Raw genomic sequence first — 10,928 nt, forward strand, 5'->3', positions numbered from 1 at the left:
TTGCCGAGTCATCCCAAAGATTGGAAGACATGGTTTTATTGCAAAGATATCTCTCCGGCTGATGAGAACCCACTGCCAGGCTATCGTGCCCATCGTCTATACTCAAAACATCATCTTCCTGATAAGCTTACCGCTGCTGAACGTAAAAAGATCGCCCCCACCATTGCAAAGGTCAAGGCTCTATTGGGAAACGGTTTAACTTGCATTGACTTGGTTCGATGCTAGGTTGCATGGAGGATCATACTCTTGAGTCGCTGATCCGGCTTAATGTGTACTTACACGGGTGGTAAAAAGGATCCACTGCGCCACAGCTCCATGCATTTAACTCATGACACCATCAATGAAATGACAAAGTCTCTTCTGAACTAAGATCCGACAGACTGCAGGAAAGTGGGTCTGAACCCTTTCTGCACACTTAACCCGCCACTAGATGTGAGTCTTTAAATTACTTACTTTTGCCTTCGTCCTCAAATATTCTATTAACTCAACTTTGATGACTTTGACAGGGTGACTCTAATTTTTGGAAGGATAAATACGACCATGAAGCTGCCAAAAAGGCCAGGGCTGCCAAGAAAGCCGCCAAGAAAAATGCCAAGAGGAATAAGAAGAAATCCAGTACTTCTGAGCTGTTTGAACTAAACGACAGCTCTGAGTCGAAGGTAGCTCTTGATTATCTTGGATCCTTTTTCAACTATGTTATTGACATTGACTATCATCAGGATGACACGGGGCCAGCCAAGCAATCGAGGAAGAGGTAACTATCATTTCCCCCGACTTCGAGCCTTTGCCAAGACAGAAAACTCGAAGAGTAACCCGGAAAGTAAGCTTTTCACACCCCTTAGCTCATCTGGATCCTCACTTTCTTTTGAAGCAACAACAGCACGAGAGCCGGCGACAGACTCAGACCAACGGAGGTGAAGAATTATCTTCCAGCTTACCGAACACTCCAAGCAAATGTCGAAACGAGGTCATCCCAAATTTAAACTCTTTTTATCCTTTGGTGGGTCTTATTCGCCAGCCACTTGATTCTTCCGATTCAACTTATTAGGATACTTCTCGCTCCTCCTGCCGCGACTCATCACAGTCCCAGCTGCCCGCTTTCAAAACTACTCCTGGGTAATAACAAATACTTATTATTTGCTTCTTATGCTCCTTTATATTTACACTAACCTCTCATGACCTATGTAGTGGAAAGGCCAAGTCTAGTAAAAAGGCAAGGGTGACTAAGCCGGCTGAAGACCCCAAAGTTGTTGAACTGAAGCAACAGATTCCAGCGTCTGACACCTCTGTCTCACAACCAGAAGAACCTGTTCTTGTCATTCCACCAGAAATTCCTGACCCGTCCCTCGGCCAGGCAAACAACGATCTTTTGAACATTGAATCAACAAGCCCAATTAAACCGGCTAAGACACATGATGATGACATGATAATTACCAGCACCAGCTTTAGAGCATCGGGAAGGCCTACTGTCTTGGCCAAGCACTCCGCCAAAGAAGAGCATATTGAGAGGTGAAAAGTGAGATTTGACGTTGCCAACTACTCTCAACTTAGCATTGGTGAAGTATACTATGGTTATCTCAATCAAGTGCACACCAGCAGCGATCTTGAAGTTGACATGGTGAAGCAGATGCATCAAAAATTTGAGGTGTGAACTCCTTCTTTAATGAGTTATGCATATCCTGCCAGCCCCCGATTCTATTGTATATGATAGAATTGAATATGTTGTAGACTTGATAGAATCTTTCAAAATCCGGCTTACGCTGTCTGAGTTAAAGCAGATCTTTAATGATTAACACTGCATCCGTAGCCCTTAAGGGCCGGTTTAATCAGCATGAATGAACCGGTCCTGTTCATTGTTGTTTATGAATCAAAGCTTACTTGTGTAGCCCCCATGAGCCGGATGTGTTTGTTCACATCACAACTGGGTCTTTATAAGATGCGAGCAATATGCATTAGCCCCCAAGTGCCAAGTACTCTTGCTTGCAAAGTGCTTGGCACTTAGTCACATGAGCCGTTGTACGAATAATTTTTTAGGAGGCATTAGCCCCCAAGTGAGAAGTGTTGTTGCTTGCAAAGTGCTTGGTGTCGGTGTCAAAACCGGAGGATCTCGGGTAGGGGGTCCCGAACTGCGTATCTAAGGCTAATGGTAACAGGAGGCGGGGGACACGATGTTTACCCAGGTTCGTGCCCTCTCTATGGAGGTAATACCCTACTTCCTGCTTGATTGATCTTGATGATATGAGTATTACAAGAGTTGATCTACCACGAGATCGAGGAGGCTAACCCTAGAAGCTAGCTTATGATTATGATTGTCATCTTTCTATGGACTAAACCCTCCGGTTTACATAGACACTGGAGGGGGCTAGGGTTACACAGAGTCGGTTACAGAGAAGGAGATCTACATATCCGAATCGCCTTCCACGCAAAGGAGAGTCCCATCCAGACACGAGACGAAGTCTTCTATCTTGTATCTTCATAGTCCAACAGTCCGGCTAAAGTATATAGTCCGGCTGTCCGAGGACCCCTTAATCCAGGACTCCCTCAGTAGCCCCTAAACCAGGCTTCAATGACGATTGAGTCGAGCGCGCAGATTGTCTTTGGCATTGCAAGGCGGGTTCCTTCTCCGAATACTCAAAAGTAGATCTTGAACACAAGAATTGTGTCCGGCTCTACAAAAACAAATTCCACATGCCTCCGTAGAGAGTATAATATTTCACGGATCTAATCTGCTGACAGTTTATTCATAGCATGATATCACACCACGGCACGGTTACTATTCTAACCATTTTATCAGCCTTCATTGGCACGTCTTGTCCAAGCAGAGATTGCGTCCCCCTACCATGGGATCCTCATCAATACGGGCGTGGGTAACCCAAGCGAGTCATTAGCACGGCGCTTGGGGAATAAGCGATTTTTAGGGCATGTGGGGAGGCACGTGACCTGCCTTTATAAAGGGACAAGGATTTCCTTCTCTCACCCACGCCTTCTCCCTCTACTCATCCATTCTTGAGCTCCAAAGCTCAAGCCTTTGCCTTCCCCGCCTGCAAGAGCACTCTGAAAATGTCCATATTCGGAGCTGGAGGCAAGTGGATGGCCTCCACTGTCTAGGAGAAGGATGTCAAGAAACTTCGGGAGGCCGGGTATCTAGCCAAAAAGATTAGGCATCGTCTCCCGATGGCGGGACAGGTCGTCCCTACCCCGGAACCCCACGAGAGGGTCGTATTCCTCCCTCACTTTATCCGTTGGTTGGGGTTTCCCCTCCACCCATTCGTTCGCGGCATCATGTATTATTATGGGATCGATTTCCATGATCTATCCCCCAATTCTTTCCTCTACATCTCGACGTTCATTGTCGTGTGCGAGGCCTTCCTCCGCATCTTTCCACACTTCGGGTTGTGGCTGAAGATCTTCAATGTGAAGCCCAAGGTGGTGGGCGGCGAGCACGCCGAGTGCGGAGGAGCCATGGTGATAAAGATGCCCAACATCACATGGCCATCAGGTACATTTAACGATTCCGTCAAAGGGTGGCAACAACAATGGTTCTACGTCACCGAGCAACGCGGTGCAGAATGGGCCGCGGCTCCCGGATTCAGATCTGGAGCCCTGTTGCGGCTTACGTCCTGGCCCAAGAAGGGCCTAGACTGGTCTTCGCCAGACGAACTGGCAACGCTCCAGGTGCGCATCAAGAGCATGGCAGATAATAACTTCAAACTTGTCGACATAGTCAAAGTGATGTTGGTTCACCAGATTCTCCTGTGCCAATGCAGCTAAGCACCAGACCCTGACGGGGCTCTTCGGCACAACGTACGAAGATATGTGGAAGATGCTCTTCAAGTCCGGCAAATCGTGGCCGGACTCGGCCGAGGATCATGGGTACAAACTGTCCTGTCCTGCAAGTTCAGTAAGTTTTCAAATATTTAACTGAATGTACGCTTTAGCCGCGTATCTTAAAGAAAATGCTTAACATATTCTCCGATCATTCTCCCAGGGCTGGACAAAGGAGGCGGAGCAGATCTATTGTCCGGCCCCGCTGCCAGAAGAGTAAGTCAGCCCACTCCTAACGAAGATGCTGGTCTCGGCGCCTTACAAGGCGCCTGAGAAGAAAGCCGAGAAGAAGGCCAAAGAGACCAGGGGAGGCGTTCGTCGCAGGGGTGTCTCGGACAAAATGTCCGAAGACTCAGAGGCCCGCTCTTCCTCCGAAGAAGACGAGGAAAAGGAGGAAATCCAACCCCCCCCCCCAGCGAAGGGGAGAAAGAAAAGGACGGCCTCCAAACACTTGGAGGCCAAGCCGTCTAAGAGGGGAAAAACCTCCTCCATAGACGATTCCACCACCGCCATCGACAGCAGCCTGGAGTGGGATCCCAGGGTCCAGCCCCTGGTTAAATCATGAGTACACAAAATCCGAATATATTAACATATCCGACCTCATCGCGTAATGCTGATTGTATTGAGCCACACATACTGTAGCCCGGCCAAGTCCCACGCCGAGCAGTCCCCGTCGGAGGATTCACTAGGTTCGGACGTGATGGACAACAGAACTCCCCCGACAGCCACCTCCCCCAAACATGCGGACGACGCCGAAGTGTCGTCCCTAATGGGCCCAGGCCAAGGAGGGGCCAGGAAGACCGTTCAAGCGGCGCTAGAGGGCCAAATCCCGGCGTCCGGCCACACGGGGGAGCGGGCCACCATGGGTACTGTCGGTGGGGGTTGGCCTGAATTTGAATCCCATCCGGACATGGTGCCGGAGACCGTCAAGGCTCTAGAATCAGGCAGAAGACCTTCTTTGACAAAAGAAGGTGAGCCTGTTCCACCGGCGACCTCTGTCCAGCCATAGGTGCCAAAAGCTTTGTTGACAGCGTTAAAGAACGCTTCCATCATTGAAGAACACCGCACCCTTATGTGTGCGGTGATTGAGATGATTCGGTCTGCGGAAAGCGGGTTGAATGAAGCCTACGCCAGCCATTTGACAGGTTTCGAGGTAGTGATGAGGCTTGAAGAGTATCATAGTATAGATAGTAGCCCCTGATACACTGTTCGGTGTTCGAAAAGAAAAACCGGACAGAGGATCGAATATATGCTTGCAGGGAACTTACCATGCAACACGCTTATTTTACTATCATGTTTTGTCTAAGTAGGCGTCTTTGTTGAATGCCACTTCTCATACTGTGGAAGTCTCTGGACTGAAGCAACATCTAGACCGGCCGAAGAAGACCTCGGCCAAGTAAAAAAGCAGTTGGAAGATTATCAAGGTATGTAAAACCTTGTTTTAATTTATTATCAATCGGTGATTGATTTTGACGAAGAACGTCATGCTATGAACCAGGAGCGATGTCTAAAGTCGAAGCTCTTAAGAAGGCGGTGGCCACAGCCGAAAAGAGGGCAGCCAAGGAGCAGGCCGATCGTGAAAAACACAAAGCCAGGGTAACCGAGGTTCAACAAGAAATGCGGGAAGTTGTGGAAAGGTGCGGGACCTTAGAGCAAAGCTTGTTGGATAGAGAATCCGAACTCAGCAAGACTCAGCAAGCCGCACGCGATGCCCAGGGTGAGTCCCAAGGCGCCCTCCAGGAAATTCAACAGGCCAAAAAGATCGCGACGGGTAAGGCTTTTAGATGCAAAGCAAGTGTGTGAAGGAAAGATTCCTGTTGTTAACCCGAATTCAGGGCTCTCCAGGGGCGTTTACGGATTTGCCACGCAGCATATCTAATGCCACTCAATTTTATCGAGCCGAAGAAGGGAGTTCTACTGAGAAGCTGTTTTGGTCGCAATACTTTGCACCAGAACATCCTGTGCCCTTTATCGATCAGCTGAAACAGTTGGTCGAGCTGCATAGGGCTTCCGAACTAGCCATGAAAGATTTGATAATTCCTCTATGGCCTGCTGAAGCAATTCCTAGCAGCTACTTCGGGCTTGTTAAGCGGCTGGTTAGTGCCTGTCCTTGGATTGGCGTGATCAAGCGGTCGGTTTGTATTGAAGGTGCCCGAATGGCTTCGCCTATGTCAAAGTGCACTGGCCGAAGATGGACAATGTTAAACTGATGACCGAAGGACCACCCGAAGGGAAGGAGAACAGCAAACCTGAATTGTACTATGAAGGTGTCCTGGAGGGATCCCGCCTTGTGGTGGAGCATTGTGCCAAGGACATTATTTACCCATGAATATTCATGTCGTCCGGCGTTGTAATATGAAACAAGGGTACTATGTAGTGCTTGTTTTTTTTTAATAATTTTGCCTCATGTGCGGCCGTTATTTACATTAGTTCTAAGAGTTGGTCAGTCGTCAGCTTCCGCCCCCATGTAGGAAGTACGGGGGTGTTCTGGATAAGTCCAAACACTCTTTACCCCAGTTTTGGGTCCTTTAAGGAGGTGTTCGGCGCAACAAACCAGGAAATCGGATTGTACGGCTTTATCACCCTCACTTAGCCATAGGAGTTTGACGAGAAAAAAAAGGTAGGCACAGCCCCTAGTGCTCGGAAGACCGGACTATGGCTCTATCAACACCTGATCGGAAAAAGCTGATCCATAGCACACTGCATTAATTATCGCATAATGCGGAAGAAATCTTTATGGATTTTAAGACCTCTCGACCAGCGACAAGCTCTCGCCGCATCATGACAGTCAGTTTTTGGCTTTCTCTACTGAGGTGCTCGTCCGGAATAACCGGGACACAATCGCAGTAGTTCTCCCTGTGCCGCCTTAGCCGATGTAGTAGAACGTAAGGTAGTAAAACACGGGAGCCGGGAAAACTCAGCATTTGACCAAAGACATGATTCGGAGCTAATGCATACAGTGCTATAAGTTTGGGGTGCCGAACAACCATGAAGGTGTTCGGACTTGTTTGCCGTGTTATGGGTATAGTAAAGCCCCTGGCATACTGATGCGTACCAGAGTGTATGGCTGCTAATTGACATATAGTATCAATAAAAAGAGAAGGCAAGTGAACGTCATATGCAGCCGCGGCTGTGTAATTGAATAATATGTCAAATCGTATGAATACAAGTAGTGTGATAAAAAGGAATATGATCTCGAAACCTGTTGTGGCCACGACGAGAGCTGCATGCGGATCCGGATAATAGTATGATGATCATCGAGGGAAATATCTAGGGATTCCCCTGCATGTTCGAGTTGTTTCCTGCCATGATGTGTTCGTCCCTTCATAGGTCCGGTCGCCAGGTCGCCTGATGATGACCTAGGCCAAAAAGGTGAAACCTAAAAAGAAAATGCAAAAAATGTTCGTGTGTCCCCCAACGATTTATCCATATTGTGGGACACCACCTGACTGTGCCGCCGTTCATTGCCGAAATTATTATTGAAGCTGAGCCATCGTGCTGAGAGATAGTTCGAACATTTTTCAGTGTCCGGGAGCTTGGCTATCGAATTAATGTTCGACAGCGAGAGACCACTCTGTTCTTATGTCGTTAGGGCCGTGGTGTGCTCTTCGGTATGGCGGGAGCACTCGGTGTTTCCATTTACTGTTATAACGCCATGTGGGCCAGGCATCTTGAGCTTAGGGGAAGCATAGTGCGGTGCCATATTAAATTGGACGAGTGCGGCTCGTCCAAGCAGTGCGTGATAGCCACTGCAGAAAGGGACGATGTCAAAGATTAACTCTTCGCTTCTGAAGTTATCTGGGGATCCGAAGACCACTTCCAGTGTGGTCGATTATTGGGTCGAGGACCAGTGCGGCTAAGCCGCCTTGACGGGTATTGGTTGGAGTATCCTTGCTATCAAAGGTGATTGAGCCGGACGACCGTGGGCTGTACTTTGGGGTGATTGGCTCCATCGCGTAAACATCCCTGAGTACGCGCCTCCGCTCCCGCTTGGGAGTGTGGGTGGCGTATATCATATTCACCGTTTTAACTTGGGGAGGAAATTTCTTTTGTCCCCCTGTGTTCGGTGGCCGGCGCTCTTCGTCATCGTCATTGCTTTGCGACCCCTTCTCCTTGCTGTCGGCATTTTAATTGCCGGCCTGTTTGAAGACCCAGCATTCTCTGTTGGTATGATTAGCTGGTGTACCTGGGGTGCTGTGAATTTGGCATGGCCGGTCGAGTATGCGGTCCAAACTGGACGTGCCCGGATTCTTTCATTTGAATGGTTTCTTCCTTTGACCGGTATTAGAGCCGCTGAATCCGGCATTGACAGCTGTGTCTTCGGCACTATCGCCATTGTTTTGATGTTTGTGCTTGCTGCGCTGGGGCTTGCCGTTGTCGTCTCTGGATTTAGAGTGTCCATGTTTGCTTGGGGTGCTGTTGCTACGTGCTAGCCAGCTATCCACTCCCCCACAGAAGCGGGTCATAAGCGTCGAAAGGGCCGCCATGGATTTCGGCTTCTCTTGTCCGAGGTGTCGGACTAGCCATTCGTCATGGATATTATGCTTGAAGGCCGCTAGGGCTTCGGCATCCGGACACTAGACGATTTGGTTATTTTTAGTTAAGAACCGTGTCCAGAATTTCCTGGCTGACTCTCCGGGCTGTTGGATTATGTGACTTAAGTCATCAGCGTCCGGTGGTCATACATAAGTGCCCTGAAAGTTGTCAAGAAATGCGTCTTCCAGGTTCTCCCAGTTGCCGATGGAGTTCTCGGGCAGACTATTCAACCAGTGCCGAGCTGGTCCCTTGAGTTTTAGTGGGAGATACTTGATGGCATGGAGATCAGCACCGCGGGCCATGTGATTGTGGAGAAGGAAGTCTTCAATCCACACTGCAGGGTCTGTTGTCCCATCATATGATTCTATGTTTACGTGTTTAAACCCTTCTGGGAACTAATGTTCCATTACTTCATTAGTTAAGCACAGGGGGTGTGCGGCGCCTCTGTCTCGGGCTATATCGCGACACAGTTCAGATAGAGCTGGTGGCCGTCGTCGGGCACTAGGGCGCGCCCCTGCGATCCGTTGATCGATCTAGGTTGACCTGTTCTCCTTTCCAAGTCGTTCCGCGGGTCATTTGTATATCCTCGAGCTTTTGTGTGTGTTCTTGTTCGGCGACGCGGGGCGGGCTTGTGTTCGGGATGATGTGCCGATTTGTCTCGGCCACGTGGTGTCTGCTCAGCTGTATTCCGCGTTGGTAGTTTAGGCTCTAGTGCTTCATTGTCGAATTGAGGTAACAACCTGTGCTTTGAGTAGCTTTTGGTTAGGCGCTCGGGTCCGTATTGCTCGGCCGCCAGGACCTCTGTCCATCTATCAGTGAGCAGATCTTGATTAGCTTGAAGCTGTTGTTGTTGTTTCTTTAGTCTCTTTGCATTGGCTATAAGCCGGCGCTGGAAGCGTTCCTGTTCGATGGGATCCTCTCGCATGGTAAGTTCTTCGTTGCCGAGGCTTATATCGTCGTCGGAGAGGGACATGTAATTATATTTCTTCGATTCTTTGTTTATGGCCTGTTCCTCAGGGCTGGCTTGCCCGTCTTCCCATCCGGCCTGCCCAAAGCTTGGCTGGGCGAGGTCATCTTCGATATCTTCGGCATTGTTCGGAGTGCTATTGTCTCATGTGCCGGTATTGCTGCTTCTATCATGGCATGGTTTAGAGCGACGCCGCTGACGTTGGTGCTTTGGCTGCTTCTCGGGAGGGTTGTCCTCACATGCATCCTTTTTGTCCTTGCCATTGTCATCTTTGGGGGTATCCACCATGTAAATGTCATATGACGAGGTGGTTGTCCAGTGCCTTGTGGGCGGTTGTTCCTCTTCTTCTCCCGCATTGTCGTCCATACCGTCGATGTCTTCAGAGTCGAAGTCTAGCATGTCGGTCAAGTCATCGACAGTGGCTATCAAGTGGGTGGTGGGTGGGCAGCGAAATTCTTCGTCGTCCGTTTCCCACTCAAGTCGGACATAGTTCGGCCAAGAATCTCCTGACAAGGAGAGAGATCTTAATGAATTTAACACATTGTCCAAGGGCGAGTGTTGAAAGATGTCCGCGGAGGTGAACTCCAAGATCGGCGTCCAATCAGATTCGACGGGCGTGGACACACGCGGTTTGGAACCTATATCCGGAGACGAGTCCGAGGGTCCAATGGCACAGGCCTCGCTAGGGGTTGAATCTGTGTTCCGCTCAAGCGTCGTAGAGTATGCGGCTTCCGTGGTGGGGTCCAGCCCCCGTCCATGGACGGCGCGATCTGTTCTGGATCTAAGGCCAGGGCAGTCACAGGCGCTACCTCCTGAGCATAGTCCGATGAAAGATTTAAGCCTTGTTCATCGTGGCTACAGGGAGCGGCTATCGTGGGTTTGAATCCGTTGAAGATCAAGTCTCCGTGGATGTCGGCGATGTAATTCAAACTTCCAAACCTGACCTGATGGCTACGTGCGTAGCTATCGATCGGCTCCAGACAGCCAAGCGAGTTGGCCCACAGTGCGAAGCCGCCGAATGCGTAGATCTGTCTGGGGAGAAAAGTCTCACCTTGGACTGCATTGTTGTACTTGATTGAGGGAGCCATCAAGCCTTATGATGACGACATAGTGGAACTCTCAATGAAAGCACCAATGTCAGTGTCAAAACCGGCGGATCTCGGGTAAGGGGTTCTGAACTGCGTGTCTAAGGCTAATGGTAATAGGAGACGGGGGACACGGTGTTTACCCAGGTTCGGGCCCTCTCTATGGATGTAATACCCTACTTCCTTCTTGATTGATCTTGATGATATGAGTATTACAAGAGTTGATCTACCACGAGATCGAGGAGGCTAACCCTAGAAGCTAGCTTATGATTATGATTGACCTCTTTCTATGGACTAAACCCTCCGGTTTATATAGACATCGGAGGGGGCTCGGGTTACACAGAGTCGGTTAAAGAGATGGAAATCTACATATCTGAATTGCCAAGCTTGGCTTCCACGCAAAGGAGAGTCCCATCCGGACACAGGACGAAGTCTTCTATCTTGTATCTTCATAGTCCAACAGTCCGGTAAAAGTATATAGTCCGGTTGTCCGAGGACCACTTAATCCAGGACTC

This window comes from Triticum aestivum, chromosome 2B (assembly GCF_018294505.1).
Source record: "Triticum aestivum cultivar Chinese Spring chromosome 2B, IWGSC CS RefSeq v2.1, whole genome shotgun sequence".
Lineage (NCBI taxonomy): Eukaryota > Viridiplantae > Streptophyta > Magnoliopsida > Poales > Poaceae > Triticum > Triticum aestivum.